The 14,351-nt window shown below is 44.4% G+C and overlaps 1 protein-coding gene across 2 annotated transcripts in view; it reads right to left on the reverse strand.

Moving 5' to 3' along the window:
* b3galt2 (UDP-Gal:betaGlcNAc beta 1,3-galactosyltransferase, polypeptide 2) overlaps nucleotides 1–10,388 on the reverse strand; it is a 41,203-nt gene extending 30,815 nt beyond the window's left edge. The window contains exon 1 of one of the 2 annotated variants that reach the window (XM_052124551.1): nucleotides 10,337–10,388. The gene's annotated coding sequence lies outside the window, so the exon portion shown is untranslated. Of the gene's footprint in view, nucleotides 1–5,957; nucleotides 6,062–10,336 lie in introns of those variants that run through there. The other variant, XM_052124550.1, reaches the window with a different exon arrangement.
* Between the last annotated feature and the right edge of the window lie 3,963 nt (nucleotides 10,389–14,351).

The raw sequence follows: 14,351 nt of genomic DNA on the forward strand, positions 1-14,351 counted from the left end.
GCTGGAGTTTGTTTTATAGAAAATCTTTTGCTGTGTTATTCCGTCTCACAAAATGTGTATAGAAACACCATACTTGAGTGATGTGACGGCAAAGTTGTCGCGGGGGCTCTCTTAGACGTGCATGGACTGTTTGAGTTTGCACAGTGTTAATGTGCACATTTTTCTTTGTTTGTTTGTTCTGGGGGAAGTTCTGGTTTTGATGCACCGATATTGGAAAGTGGTCTTTATAATCTTGTTTTTGACACACAATCCTTTTTTCTTTTGTCAAAATGTCAAATCTTAAGTGGATTGTCTCTCTCCACGTGGAATGTGAATGGTTGGGGCTAACCATAAAAAGGAAGAAGGTTATTTCTCTTAAGCATAAGAAATATGATAGTGTTTCTTCAAGAAACACTCCTTTCTCAGCAGGAAGCTGAAAATTTGGAAAGATATGGGGTGGGTATTTTTTTTTTATAGTGCTGGCATAATATATAGACCTGCCTGAGTAAGTAAATATTTGTATGTAAACATCTAAATGAAATGTCCTCTCACTTTTAACTGCTTTTTTCAGCAAACTTAACGTGTAAATATTTGTATGAACATAAAAAGATTCAATAACTAAGACATAAACTGAAGTTTCACAAACATGTGACTAACAGAAATGGAATAATGTACAGCTGAATTAAGTACAGCAGTGCATCTCCTCCTCATGGACTGCACCAGATTTGCCAGTTCTTGCTTTTCTTGCAATAGGTGACATTGTTGCTGGTGTCATCTGGTAAGGACCTGCCTTACATCAGGCCTACAAGCCCTCAGTCCAGCCTCTCTCAGGAGAGATTGTGCCTTCCTGGTGTTACTCTGGCATTTGTTGTTGCCATCCTGTACCTGTCCTGCAGGTGTGATATCCGGATGTACTGATCCTGTGCAGGTGTTGTTACATGTGGTCTGCCACTGCAAGGATGATCAGCTGTCATTCCTGTCTCCCTGTAGTGCTGTCTTAGGCGTTTCCCAGTATGGACATTGCAATTTATTGCCCTGGCCACATCTGCAGTCCTCATGCCTCCATGCAGCATGCCTAAGGCATGTTCACGCAGATGAGCAGGGACCCAGGGCATCTTTCTTTTGGTGTTTTTCCAGAGTCAGTAGAAAGGTCTCTTTAGTGTTCTATGTTTTATAAATGTGACTTTAATTGCCTACCGTCTGTAAGATGTTAGTGTATTAACGACTATTCCACAGGTGCATGTTCATTAATTGTTTATGGTTTATTTAACAAGCATGGAAAACACTTTTTAAACTCTCTACAATAAAGATTTGTAAAGTTATTTGGATTTTTACAAAATAATTTTTTTAAATACAGTGTCCTGAAAAAGGGATGTTTCTTTTTCAAATGTCTCAGAGTAAAGATAAATTAGGAAGACTCATTATTGTTTTAGCTGAAATTCAGGGACAAAGTCTTATTCTGGATAATATTTTTGCACTTAACGTTGATGATTAGGGCTTTTTTTTATAGATCTTGAAGGGATGTTGCAAGCCGTTGGCACCCCTCATATGAAGAGGATACTTCAATATTTTGATGGACTAAGTCCTAGATGAGCAAAAATCCTTAGTGTAGCAAAAGTGTGCAAGCCCCCTAGAGCAACATTGACGCTTCACAGGATGTATAAAAATCTTGAAGCTTCTGGCTCTATATATAAAACAGAATCTTTTTCCACCATTGTCTCAGCGAAATCTGCTTGTTGTGAAATATTTAACTTAGCCATTGATATTGATGCTTTGAAAGAATTCCATCTTGATCTCTATAGTTTCACGTCTTCGTCTACTGAGAAGGATATTAGAAACTTTGCGAAACCATTAGAACTTCCTAAACTGACAACTGAGCAAAGGAATTCTCTTGATTCTGAGATAACCTAGAAGGAGCTTGGCGAGGTAATTAAGACCTTGCTTACAGGCTAGGCTCTGGGGCCAGATGGCTTTGCCAATGAGTTTAAATATTATGCTACAGAACTGACTCCACTTTTGCTAAAAGTTTATATGGAATCTTTAATGAATGGAAAGCTTCTGCCAACCATGACGCAAGCCCTGATCAGTCGGATTCTTAAAAAGGACAAAGATCCAAGCGAGTGTAAGAGTTACATCCACTTTTCCTGATCCTGATTACATACCAGTAAGTTACATAGGCCGACTGAGAAAGGTAGGATAGGCCTACCCAAGATTTAGTTTTATTATCATCCATTCGGTCTAAGACATTTGGCTCATTGGTCTCTTCCACCTAAGAGAGCCCCTCTCTGGTTTTGTATTGAACAGGAAGTTCTTGTCCAATTTTGCCATTGCAAAGTCTTTATCAAACTTACGGAGAAGTTAAGGTACACCCCGTTATCTCGCATTTGCACTCGGTATGGACAAAATGTGTCCAGTGTTTAATTCTGACATTTATTTAAATGTTGCCTCAAGCATATGGCTGAATCCAAAATTATTTATTGATAAGTCACTTTCTGCTGGTCAGAGTAGATTGTAAGGGAGGGTAATATGCTCCGTGACGTGTGTGGAGTGTTGAGATCCTTTGAAAATATGGTCCAACATTTTGGGATTCCCAGGAATCAATTCTTTAGGTATTTTCAGCTGTGCAACCTGCTCTGTATTATTTTGGGAGTAGCATACACCCCACTAAAGCGGCAGATACTCTGGGAGTGGTGATTACTGCTTTTGGAGAAGGTCATGAGGCATCAGTGTATTACTCCCTGTTAATTCAGAGTCAAGGGGACGGAGCTTCAACTTCTCTCAAGAGATTATGGGAGAAAGATTTCTTGGTATTGGAGGAGGGAATGTGGGCTAGGATTCTAAAAAAACATTAAGTCTACATCTAGAGATGCAAGGGTGCGCCTTATGCAATTTAAGATGTTCTATCAATTCTATTGGACCCCTCTAGATTGTACAGGCTTGGTCTTAAAGACACATCAACCTGCTGGCGTTGCCAATCAGAAAATGGGGACACAACCCCAGTTTTTTGGTGGTGTGTTTAGATCCAAGAATTTTGGTTGAGGGTTCAGAGTTTTGTGTGAGATGTATTGGACACTCAAATTTAATTTAGCCTCAGACTCCGTTTTTTTTGGAAATGGGGCGGTCATTAATATAGGGGATAGACACATAAAATGTTGGGTCCTAGCCAGAGTTATGATCGACAGACAGATTAATCTTAGTGGATGGAAGTCGGCTGGAGCACCCTAATGGTGCACAGAGATGACTGGGTGGCGGCATTCGAGGAGGTGACATTTAGAAGGCTGGGAAAGTTAGATTTGTTTACTAGGAAGTTAGGTTCTCGGGGAGGGGCAGTGGAGAGGGATTTGTAGTTATACATGTGTGTGTGTGTGTGTGTGCATTCTTATTATTTTTTTGAAAGTATACTTATGTTTATTTTTATGTTTCTAAATAATTATGACCACTGGGGTGCATGTTTGGGTTAGAGGGTTTAATTTTATACAAGTTATTGTGTATTTTCTGTTACGTTTATTTAATTTGTTGAAGGAAATTTGTGAATTTGTATAATATGACTATTTGAACTATATATGTGAGGTGTAAAGTAACAAATTACAAATACTAGCGTTACTGTAACTACTTTTTCCCAAGAATTGTACTTTTAAGTAGTTTAAAATGTTATACTTTTACTTGAGTACATTTAGTGCTGTAACTTTACATTTACTGTGCTATTACATTAACTATACATTAACAACTGCAGTCACATAGATTAGGCTACTTCTATGCTGACTTGTTATTTTTGGAGCGTCAAAAGTTTGGCACCCATTCACTTGCATTGTATGGACCAAAAGAGCTGATACATTCTTCTAAAAATCTTAATTTGTGTTCTGATGATGAATGAAAGTCATAAACATCTGGGATGGCATAAGGGTGACTAAATAATGAGAGTATTTAAATTGTGTGAATTATTCCTGCTTTAATTTAAAAAAAGTTTTGCATTCCTTGCATTGTTTTGAACATGTTTTATGTGCTACAGTAACTCTCTCTGTCAGCATTAAGGGAAATTTAGATTTACATGTAAACTGATTTTAAATGTAATTGTTACATACATTATGATATTGAAAATAACTATCTTTTCATTTCTGTAATCATGTCGCCCTTTAATTTTTTTAAATCAGATTCATGTAGTGTTTACAGTATCATAGATAAGTGACTGTAAAGGGATCCATGGAAAGGAGGAGGCGAGAACCGGCTTTTCAATATAAATAATAGTTTAATGATAAACTTAAGACAACATAAACGCACACATGACGGATCTCTCTCTCCCGCACGATCCTCTGCAGTCGACCTTTATCCCTCTTGAAGGGTTTATTAGCCTAATACGGGAACGGGTGTGTAGGATCACGACCCGGCCCCACCCTCCGCCCTGCCACATTGACGTATTTTAAAAGTTGGCAGTCACAAACACCTATAAAATACCTATGTTTTTTATTCTTTCTGGCAAACCGCCATAAAAGGAATATAAATTATGGTATGTGTGCAACATTTTTAAATTGCAGCATAGACCTTTTATTATAAAGGGGCATAGCTTTTGCAACTCAGTACTCAATACTCACTACTCATGAGTACTTTTAAATGAGCTACTCTTTTACTCATGTGAAGTTTTTAGGACAGGTAATTTTACTCTACTCAAACAACATTAAGAAGTAACAGTTCTTTTACTTAACTATTATTGTTCAGTACTCTTTCCACCCCTGTATATATATGTACTTTAGTCTTTACTATAAATGCTGTCATTAGAAAATTATCCTACATTAGCATTTATTCTGCTGTACATCCTGTGATTGTTTGACAGTTTTAACCACTACACCGCTACATTCTGGTATTATTCTCCTAGGTATTTGCATTGCAGCTAATGAAAACTGTGAAAAACTCACGCTTGCCAGAAATGCAACCACTTACTTCAGCTTTGCAAAAACAATGTAGGTAGGAGATGGTAATAGGAATGCAGCCTAAGCATGCACCACTAATTATTAACTTATAGTGTGGCACAGATATGACCTATGACATGATAAAGAGGAATTAATCATTAGATAAAGAATCAATTCTGCAAATAGAAGCACGGTGTTTTTAGTACACTAGCTTTTCTCTAATCTTCACTGATTGGAATGGTTATTGTTGAATTACTCTGTCATTTGTTTCTTCTTCTAGCTAGTTATTCATTAATGTATGCACTAACGCAGAAACTTAGTGATTATAGGGATAATGACTGAAATGAACAATGTCTCAATTTCTTCATTATCTTCACATTATGTAAAAAATGACACAGACAAAATCACTGTCATTAAATGTGTCAAAACACAATTACATTATGTTCTTTGCAGATGCCTTTTTGCCAAAGCGACTTACAATAAATGCTTAGCCAGTATATTACAAGTGCATTCTTGGTTGCAACAGATGATTCCCTAAAATCTAGTGGAAACAACAAGCACACTGCATTTATAGTGAAGATAAACAAGGACCTAAGCGGAGAAGTTTTTTGTATTTGGACAAATAGGATATTTTCATAAGGTGTGACCAAACTCTTACAGTAGGTGTATTTCACAATAATATTCCTTGGAAATAAAAAAAAAAAAAAAAAAAAAAAGAAGCATGGATATTGTTGAGGTACTGTCAGTTTTTGGGTCGGGTTACTTGAGTCTGGACTCAACTGTCAACTATAGTTCGATAGTTACAAAACTAAAATTGACACTTTTGGTTTAAACTTAAAATAAGCTTAAAATCATGAAGCATTGAGCAGTGTTGGGTTACTAAAGTTATTAAAGTAATGATTACTTTTTCAATAGTTAATTTTTAATACACTTTAGTTTTTCCACAATTCTTCCACTTAATTAAAAATATGTATATTTTCACCTTGTTCATTGACGCATACACTTCAGCTGTCACCGAAATGCAAACAGATGTACAGTACATATGAAAATTAGTTAGCATAAAATAAGACTTACTTTGAATGTAATGCAAGTTTCTGAGGAGATGTTTCTGAGGAGAAGTTACAGTACTGTGCTCAAAACTCCTTTGCTGCCATGTTATGAGGAAATGTTTTAAGGAGTCCGTTTCCTGAAATAGGAGGTAGTTAGCTAACATTCTGCTTCCTCATTTTAAGAAATATGAGAGAATACTGACCTCTAAAGCCAGACATAATAACAATGTGATCTCATTAATATTATTAAATGCGATTGTAGCACACACACATTTCTGTATGCTTCGAAAGAGACTTATGGTGCGTTCACATGCAAGGCGTAGCTATGGAAGCATATGAGTAGCAATATTCAATTTGAAATGTAATATGCAAAATGACAATGCAATATGTAAAATGGCAATGCATTCTGTATTTAAATTTACATTTTACATTCCATTCTAGCAACGTTTGGTGCTAAATGAAAATGAAAATGAATTACATAATTTACATTTGCCATTTCATACACTCGTTTTAATATGCATTATTGAAACGCTTTATACGTTGCAAAATTAAAATGAAAATTTATTACAGAAATGATTAGATATGTGTAACATGTTCAAGCAAAAACTGTGGCAAAATGATCATTCAAATGTTATTTTTCTTAATTGCATTTACACTCACAGTCAAGACACTTGCGATTGCATTTTCATTAAATGTCCCGCAATGAATGTAGCAAAATTCAATGTGCACATTGAAAATGCATTCCGAGCCGATCACGCCACTGCCCCGCCCCCTCCCGCCCTGTCAATCACTGCATCGAGGCGGGGCTCGGCAACAGGTAAACATAACATGTTATGGTTACGTGTTTTGAGCTTACAGTCTATGGTTTTGAGGTGTTGGAAAAATGGCGGCAGCAGAGCTAATACGAGCGTTAAATTCACTAGCAGATGAAGTGGAGCGTGAACAGAGAAACGGTAGTATTTCCGAAGATTATTACGAGTATGTAGGTGATAGAACCAGTACGTTGTTGGAACGTTTGGGAGAATTTTCTGCCTTATCAGGCGCCGACACCCGTTTGGCTGCTGACCTCTTAAAGGTGGTTCGGAGAGGCCTAGAGGGGTATCTTATGTATGGGTTAAAAGTTAAAGATATCGCGGCCTTGTATGGAGTTAGTCGATGGACGGTATATCGACGAATGCAGCAGTGTGGACTGAAGTAAACAACAACTTAAATATATTTTAATGATTTTATACAAATGCCTCAAGGCCATAATCTCTGTGTTTACTCCTGAATTCTGCCATGGGGATTTTAATTAAAAAAAAGGCAGTTTTGTTTTTTTAAATGTAGTAACGTTATTATTATTCAGATTTAAATCTCATTGAAAAGTTTTGGTGGAATTTGAAGAAAGCGGGGATAACGTGAATGCCAAAGATTATCAGTGATCTGGAAGCTTTTTCAAGCAAGAAATGGGCCAAGATTGCAGTAGAGAGGTGACAGATGCTTCTAAGCACTTACAGGCAGCGTTTGTAAAGAGGTTATAAAGAATAAATTATTCTGCTTTACATTCTCAGAATCACTCAAATGTGTATTAATAAACTTTCTATAATAGTTTACTGATGCCTTTGTTGAATTTTTTCATAAAATTGTGTTCTTGGCAGTAAAATGACCTGCAGGCCATGGGGTTGAATAATTTTGATTGCAACTGTACATATGGGATAGAAATGGTGTCCATCAAAGAAAGCCGATCTTTAGCATTAATTTTGAGTATGACTTTGAGGACACGTGTATGGAGCAAGATTCATACACAAGACAATGTTAGATGTACCGTCCATCGACTAACTCCATACAAGGCCATGATATCTTTAACTTTTAACCCATACATAAGATACCCCTCTATGGCCTCGCCAGGGATCTCCACGGCTGCTGGTCTCCCCACTCCCCTAGGCCTCTCCGAATACAATTGTTCTTCCACCACCTTTAAGAGGTCAGCAGCCAAACGGGTGTCGGCGCCTGATAAGGCAGAAAATTCTCCCACATGTTCCAACAACGTACTGGTTCTATCACCTACATACTCGTAATAATCTTCGGAAATACTACCGTTTCTCTGTTCACGCTCCACTTCATCTGCTAGTGAATTTAACGCCAGTATTAGCTCTGCCGCGCCATTTTTCCAACACCTCAAAACCATAGACTGTAAGCTCAAAACACGTAACATAGCCATAACATGTTATGTTCACCTGTTGCCGAGCCCCGCCTTGATGCAGTGATTGACAGGGCGGAGAGGGCGGAGGGGCGGGGCAGGGGCGTGATCGGCTCTGAATGCATTTTCAATGTGCACATTGAATTTTGCTACATTCATTGCGGGACATTTCATGAAAATGCAATCGCAAGTGTCTTGACTGTGAGTGTAAATGCAATTAAGAAAAATAACATTTGAATGATCATTTTGCCACAGTTTTTGCTTGAACATGTTACACATATCTAATCATTTCTGTAATACATTTTCATTTTAATTTTGCAACGTATAAAGCGTTTCAATAATGCATATTAAAACGAGTGTATGAAATGGCAAATGTAAATTATGTAATTTCATTTTCATTTTCATTTTGCACCAAACGTTGCTAGAATGGAATGTAAAATGTAAATTTAAATACAGAATGCATTGCCATTTTACATATTGCATTGTCATTTTGCATATTGCATTGTCATTTTGCATATTAAATGTCAAATTGAATATTGATACTCATATGCTTCCATACGTAGCAAAGTCAATGGCGCGAGTCGAACTCGCAAAATCGCTTCATTCGTGCGAGTTGAAATTTTTCAACTAGAGCGAAAAATCTGCCTGATGCGTTGTTGCGAAAGCCTATCGCCATTAAGATTGTCCGGATGTCACTGACGTTCTGACGTAGCAACCTGGAGTTAAGTGCTTTGCTCAAGGACACAATGGTGGTGGCTGTGGGGATTGAACCAGCAGCCTTCTGATTACCAGTTGTGCTTTAGCCCAATACGCCACCACCACTAACTTTCAATTAGAACAATGAAAAGGCTTTTGTGCCTCTTTGCTAAATATTTTAAGCATGCCCAAGTAAAAAAATAGTGATCTGATGACAACAAGGCAAATTGCAAAATATCAGTATTGTTATCGTCCTATAGTATCAGCCAAAAATTTTCATATCGGTGCTACTTGGGGCATACGCGCTTCAGCTGTCAGAGTAATTAAAGGAATATTTAAAATAATCAATCATTTGGGTTCAGAAGAACTTTGTGTCAACTGGAGTCGTGGGGATTATTTTGATGCACCCTGTGGAATAATAAAGGCCTCTTTTAAAGTTCTATTTTTGGTGTAGCTTGTTGTGTCATCACAAAACACAGTTGCAGCTGTTCCCTGTTCTGCAAGAGGATATGTCTATAGGAATGCATTTCCTGTTTCTGTACACTCACGAATCACACGTACAGGTAGCTCAAACGTATGTGTCACCCCCATATAGTGTAAATAATTATTTAATTGGTGGGTCTAGTGGAAATGTTGTTTTGCTGGACCATATAATGGTGGGCTGCACAAATATACATTGAAGGATTTGATAGCTCATTTTTGTCATTTCTTTCTTCCCTCATTTTTGTCATTTCTTTCTTCCCTCAGCTGAGGCACCTAATCGAGACTGGGATTGCAGATCAAGAATAATAAAACAAATGCATTGCATGACAAAATTATCCAACTAAATATGTATTTTGTACCATCAAAAAATGTAGTATATTCACTTGCATTGTTTAATTTTTGGGTGAACTATTCCTTTAACTTAATTCAAAGTCAGAAAATGTAATCTGATTACTAGAACATAAATGTAATCTGCCAAACTACTTTTGACTTTAAAGTAATTTGATTACAGTAACCATTACTTTACCACATTACACCCAACACTGCCGGCAGCGGCAACCTCGCAAAGGTTATGGAACTTCCAGTCAAGGTTAATGACTTAAATGTTCAAGTGGTGTAACCGACATTGAAAATGTTGAGCTAATGTACACAGTAGTGCGTACAAAGTCAGAATGGCAGCAGAAACATCCTGGATATCCAGATTAATATATAATGTGAATGCTGATTTACACATTATAAGTGGCACGTGTTTGTGGGCTTACTAGTGTCTGCGATTTCCACAAAAACATAATCTCACAGGCATGTGTCATCAGCTGAGAACTCTGATCATATTTCACACAGCCTGAGCTGTTGTGGACGGACTTCATACTTTGTTTACTCTTTCCCAGCATTTGTGCTTTCAAAATGAAGACTAGAGATTAAAAGGTATGCCAACACTCAGACTTGAGTATACAAATTAGGAAGTGTTGCATCATATATTGTTGTCATTTATCCCACAGACTAATTGATTTTCAACAATAATTATAAACCTTTAGAGACAGACCTACCGTGAGCTATGAGGTTGTTTATCGATGGCATATGCTGTCATGAATGATTAATGAGGCAGACGAGGAGATTCGGATCCAAACGCAGTTTTGAATTTTATTGAACAACAAAACACCAAATGAACAACCCACGATGGGGAAAAGAAACATAAACTATATAAGCTGACCAAGGTGGGCACGAACAGGGCACTAGGGAGAGACGCACACGCCAGGACAACATCAAACAACGATCGACGAAGACTGAACAAAGACACGGGGTATAAATACACAAACATGGGAAAAGGGGCCAATGAAAGAACAGAACTCAAACAAGATAACAAGGTGATTAACAGAAACCAAAGGCAAATTAACAAGGGCAGGTGCAAACAATGAACAGTGAACACAAGACTATGGAGGTACAAGCGTGACAAAAGTGAAAACTAAGGAATACCAAAAGTGACAAAATCACAAACAAAGGGCAACAGTGAGACAAGACAGGGTAACCGTTATATAGCCCCCCCCCTCAAGGATCAGATACCAGACGATCCATGACAACAAACAACAAAAGACAAAAATCCACAAGAACAACATGAGGGCACTAGGGGCAAACAGACAGTACAAGTGGGCACATGGGCAGACAGGCAGACCAGGGGGCACACTGGGCAGGCAGGAAGTCCGGGGGGCACAGAGGGCAAGACAGGCAGGTCCGGGAGGTGCCAGGGGCAGATAGGAAGTCCGGGGGGGAAATGAGACAGTCCACGAGGGCACGAATGAAGGTGAGACAGTCCACGGGGGCACAAGTGGAGATGAGGGTTAGGGGGCCAGGGAGGTATCGACCGGGCAGGGACAGGTTTTGATGGTCTGGGAGCAGGCCACCGGGCGAGGACAGGTTTGGGGAACCTGGGAGGAGGCCACTGGACGGGGACTGGGTCAGGAGGCCAGGAGGGAGGACTCAGGACGGGAACAGGGTCAGGAGGCCTGGGTGGAGGCCACAGGACAGGGACTGGATCAGGGGGCCTGGGAAGAGGCCACGGGACTGGGGCTGGGTCAGGAGGTCTGGGGAGAATCCACAGGACAGGGACTGGGTCAGGGGGCCTGGGAAGAGGCAACAGGATGGGAACAGGGTCAGAAGCCCTGGGAGGAGGCCACAAGACAGGGACCGGGTCAGGAGGCCTGGGAGGAGGCCACAGGATAGAGGCCGGCTTTGGTGGCCTGGGAGGTGGTCGTGGGCCAAGGGCCGGTTCAGGGGACCTGGGAGATGACCACAGGACAGAGGCCGGTTTTGGTGGCCTAGGAGATGGAGTGGCCACAGGGGAGGCCGGCGGAGCCGCGTGAGGCGGAGCCAAGGAGGACCTCTGAGGCGGAGCCGAGGGAGGTGATGGCTCAGAAGGCCCAGAAGGCGGAGCTGAGGGAGGCTCAGGAGGTGGAACCGAAGGAGGCTCAGGAGGCGGAGCCGGGTAGGCGGCGCCGTGGGAGGCTCTAGGAGCGGAGACCAGGAAGACTCTGGAGTCTCTGGGGCCAGAGACGAGGGAGGCTCTGAGGGTGGAGCCGTCGAAGGCTTGAGTGGCTTGAGAGGCGGTGCCGGAGGAGGCTCGGGAGGTGGAGCCATAGGAGGCACGGGAGGCTCTGAGGGCGGAGCCGTCGAAGGCTTGAGTGGCTCGAGCGGCGGAGCCGTAGGAGGCTCGGGAGGCTCGGAGGGCGGTGCCGTCGAAGGCTTGAGTGGCTCGAGAGGCGGAGCCGTGGGAGGCTCGGGAGGCTCTGAGGGCGGAGCCGTCGAAGGCTTGAGTGGATCGAGAGGCGGAGCCGGAGGAGTCTCGGGAGGCGGAGTCATAGGAGGCTCGGGAGGCTCTGAGGGCGGAGCCGTCGAAGGCTTGAGTGGCTCGAGAGGCGGAGCCGTAGGAGGCTCAAGAGGCTCTGGGGCGGAGCCGTCAAAGGCTTGAGTGGATCGAGAGGCGGAGCAATAGGAGGCTCTGGAGGCGGAGCCGTAGGAGGCCCCGTAGGCGGAGCTGCAGGAGGCTCGAGAGGCTCTGGGGGCGGAGCCGTAGGAGGCTCAAGAGGCTCTGGGGCGGAGCCGTAGGAGACTCGGGGGGCGGAGCCCTGGAAGGCTCGAGAGGCGGAGCCCTGGAAGGCTCGAGAGGTTCAGGAGGCGGAGCCCTGGAAGGCTCGAGAGGTTCGAGGGGCGGAGCCCTGGCAGGCTCGAGAGGCTTGAGGGGCGGAGCCCTGGCAGGCTCGAGAGGCTTGAGGGGCGGAGCCCTGGCAGGCTCAAGAGGCTTGAGGGGCGGAGCCCTGGCAGGCTCGAGAGGCTTGAGGGGCGGAGCCCTGGCAGGCTCGAGAGGCTTGAGGGGCGGAGCCCTGGAAGGCTTGAGAGGCGGAGCTCTGGGAAGCTCAGGGGGCGGAGCTCTGGAAAGCTTGGGAGGCTTGAGAGACGGAGCCCTGGAAGACTCGAGAGACCTGAGGGGCGGAGCCCTGGAAGACTCGAGAGACTTGAGGGGCGGAGCCCAGGAAGGCTCGAGGGGCTTGAGGGGCGGAGCCCTGGTAGGCTCGAGAGGGTTGAGAGGCGGAGCCCTGGAAGGCTCGAGAGGCTTGAGAGGCGGAGCTCTGGGAAGCTCGGAGGGCGGAGCTCTGGAAAGCTTGGGAGACTTGAGAGGCGGAGCCCTGGAAGGCTCGAGGGGCTTGAGGGGCGGAGCCCTGGTAGGCTCAAGAGGCTTGAGAGGCAGAGCCCTAGAAGGCCCGAGAGGCTTGAGAGGCGGAGCTCTGGGAAGCTCGGAGGGCGGAGCTCTGGAAAGCTCGGGAAACTCGGACGGCGGAGCTCTGGAAAGCTCGGGAAACTCGGAAGGCGGAGCTCTGGAAAGCTCGGGAAACTCGGATGGCGGAGCTCTGGAAAGCTCGGGAAACTCGGATGGCGGAGCTCTGGAAAGCTCGGGAAACTCGGATGGCGGAGCTCTGGAAAGCTCGGGAAACTCGGAGGACGGAGCTTCGGAAAGCTCGTTAAACTCGGAGGGCGGAGCTTCGGGAAAGCTCGTTAAACTCGGATGGCGGAGCTCTAGAAAGCTCGGGAAACTCGGAAGGTGGAGCTCTGGAAAGCTCGGGAGGAGGAGCCTGGAAGACTCGAGAGGTGCTGGCTCTTGGACGATCGAGGCTTCTGGTGCTGGCTCTTGGACGGTCATGGCTACTGGCACTGGCTCTTGGACGGTCTTGGCTACTGGCTCTGGCTCTTGGACGGTCATGGCTACTGGCACTGGCTCGTGGACGGTCATGGCTACTGGCACTGGCTCGTGGACGGTCATGGCTTTAGGCACTAGCTCTTGGACGGTCACGGCTACTGGCTCTGGCTCGTGGACGGTCATGGCTACTGGCACTGGCTCTTGGACGGTCATGGCTACTGGCGCTGGCTCTGGGACGGTCGAGGCTACAGGCGCTGGCTCTGGGACGGTCGAGGCTACAGGCGCTGGCTCTGGGACGGTCGAGGCTACAGGCGCTGGCTCTGGGACGGTCGAGGCTACAGGTGCTGGCTCTGGGACGGTCGAGGCTACAGGCGCTGGCTCTGGGACGGCCGAGGCTACAGGCGCTGGCTCTGGGACGGCCGAGGCTACAGGCCCTGGCTCTGGGACGGTCGAGGCGACAGGTACTGGCTCTGGGACGGTCGAGGCGACAGGCACTGGCTCACTGACCTCCGAGGCGACTGGCTCCAGCTGGGTCACCGTGGCATGCGCCGGCCTGGGCTCGCTGGGCGCTGAGGGCGGCGCCAAGGGGGGTTTAGGGCACGGGGCGGAGGCTGGAGAGCAGAGACCTTTCCCCTTCTCCTCCTCCTCCGGGCTGAGGCGACTGGCGAAGCTGGGAAGCTGTTCCTGGTCAGCGTGGCTTCAGGCTTGTTGACCGTGGCTGGAAAGGGCTCAGGTTCGCTGACCGTGGCTGGCGAGGGCACAGGCTCGCTGACCGGGACAGGCGTGGGCTCAGGGGCAGGCAGAGGGTTCTCCACTGTTGATGGGATGCTCGCTAGTAGGGTAGTCCAGAAGACTCCAGCCGGGCGTTGGCAGTG

The sequence above is a fragment of the Xyrauchen texanus genome, chromosome 50 (assembly GCF_025860055.1).
Source record: "Xyrauchen texanus isolate HMW12.3.18 chromosome 50, RBS_HiC_50CHRs, whole genome shotgun sequence".
NCBI classification, from domain to species: Eukaryota; Metazoa; Chordata; class Actinopteri; order Cypriniformes; family Catostomidae; genus Xyrauchen; species Xyrauchen texanus.